Below are 2,173 nucleotides of genomic sequence, written 5' to 3' on the forward strand. Positions count from 1 at the left end.
GTGTGCGCGCGCGTATGCGTGTGCGTGTGTATAGAACACACTGGCACCTTTTCAGAGTAATGTTGGCACCTGTCTATCAAAATAAATGAATGTTTCCATTTCAGTTGCTTCATTTGTCAACAACACTACATGTCAGAGCATGCGTTAATCCATATGACTCGTCCCCTTAACTTATACATCTGGTTTTTATGCCTATCAGAATTAAATATGTCAAACCTCAATTTTTCTTACTTGTTTTTCAAGGTACCAGTTTTTGTTCTGGGATGTTATGCATGCGTATGTTTCAGTAATGGCTTTTTTTTTTTTTTCCCAGACAAGCAGAGAATATGGTAAAGACAATTTATAATTTATCAAGATACCACAGTACCACAAACTAATTTTTCCAACAAAAATACTAGACAGTTAAATAATAAGGACATTTCAGATTTATGTATGTATCCGCTCATTGAAAAATAATTATTTTTAGACTTCATGGAAACAAAGGTGCCCAAATGTCATCATGGAACTTATTTCCGATGGCGGAAACACTCAAATGATCACCCAAAGGCAATATTAACACTGGTGATGACAGCAGTGTGTGACATACGTGATGTACCACGATGGTGTGGAGCAGGGTACTGGATCATGGTCAGGGAAGTTGGGAAGGCTTTCCTAAGAGAATGAGTGAATGGGGAGAGAAGGGCTCAGTGACATTACAACATGGTGGCCACCTTCACGTGGCTCATAGTTTGGTTAAATAGAGTAACGTGAATTGGTGAGTGCCACAGAAAGTCACACAGGGTCTCTGAGTAAGTCTGTATGGGTGTTGATTCTCCTTTAAGTCTGGGATTGGTGTCACGAAGATATTAATGTGCTGACTCTTGCAGTGTGGGTGTTTGGTGACGATAGCCCACGATTAGAGACAGCGCCAACATGGAGTTAGCATGGCACACATTTCTGCAGGACCCAAGGGAAGGTTGAGATTTGGGATGTTCTCATTTTCTGGTTATGTTTTGGTTTGTGTTTTGCAAGGGATTGAACTATTTCATTGCTGTCCTCATGGCCTTCAAGTTCAGAGCTGGGTTTTTTCTCTACAGTCATGCCAGCTTCATTCAGCAGCTACGTAGATACAGTGATCCATATCTGTATATTTATTTATTTAGCCCTAAGCCTTTTTCAAGAATTCATACAAAATATTCCTGGTAAATGAGTTTTTTTAAATTAATTTATTTATTTTGAGAGAGAGGGAGAGATGAATGGGGGAGGGGCAGCGAGAGAGGGAGAGACAGAATCCCAAGTGGGCCTTGTGTTGTCAGCCCGAAGCCCAACGCGGGGCTTGGAACTCATGGAACTGTGAGATCATGACCTGAACAGAAACCAAGAGTCAGCTTAACTGACTGAGTCATGAAGATGCCCCATTGGTAAATATGTTTTAATCGTTATCTTCCTCCTCTTCTGCATCCTGGGTAATCTGGAAGTAATGCAACTCATAACCCTCTTTACTGTTAGCAACTACACACAACCAGTCATGTTGATTATCCTTCACATATGTTTTGGTAAGAAATTTCAGATACCTTTTGGAGAAAGGCACTTCAGAAGTTAACAGTGATCTTGCTCTTGCCTCTTTCAGTGGTTACAGCCCCTCCATGGAGATTCCCAGCTTTGCCATTCACTTGGATTCTCTTTGCAGAAACTGCTCAAAATTGGCAGCATCCATGATTCCATCTTCTACAGGGTGTGTGCAGTCAAGTGTAAACTTCAGAAGTTGATTCTTTATTTTTTTTCTGCCCCCCACCCCCGCCACAAGTCCCCCCCCCCCCGCAGGCGCCATGGCAGCAATGGAGGCAGAAAAGGCAGTCAGTTATTGCATTATAATTTGTTGGATGAGTCCCATTTCTTTAGGACAAAAGGGACACAGGAGCTCAAGAAAACCAACACAGCACTCTCATGCCCTTGGTGATTGGGATGCTGTCTCCTACGAGTGGGCTTACAGGATGTGTATATACTTAAACACAGCATTTTCTTTGAAAGTGTATTCGGTTCTGTTAATCCATCCTATAGTGTGTGAAATTTTTTGGAAGCAAAACCTCTAATGCTATCCTACCTTCATAGCATGCTCTTTGCTTTCTAAACAAAAAAAAGACAAGGGGGAAGTTATAGGTTGAAGTGGAAATACATCTATGTGTCCTAACAC

At 41.6% G+C, this 2,173-nt stretch overlaps 1 pseudogene; it reads right to left on the bottom strand.

Moving 5' to 3' along the window:
* Positions 1 to 1,411: 1,411 nt before the first annotated feature.
* Positions 1,412 to 1,780, bottom strand: LOC131496857 (large ribosomal subunit protein eL22-like; annotated as a pseudogene).
* Positions 1,781 to 2,173: the final 393 nt, after the last annotated feature.

Source organism: Neofelis nebulosa, chromosome 16 (assembly GCF_028018385.1).
Source record: "Neofelis nebulosa isolate mNeoNeb1 chromosome 16, mNeoNeb1.pri, whole genome shotgun sequence".
In the NCBI taxonomy this organism is placed as follows: domain Eukaryota; kingdom Metazoa; phylum Chordata; class Mammalia; order Carnivora; family Felidae; genus Neofelis; species Neofelis nebulosa.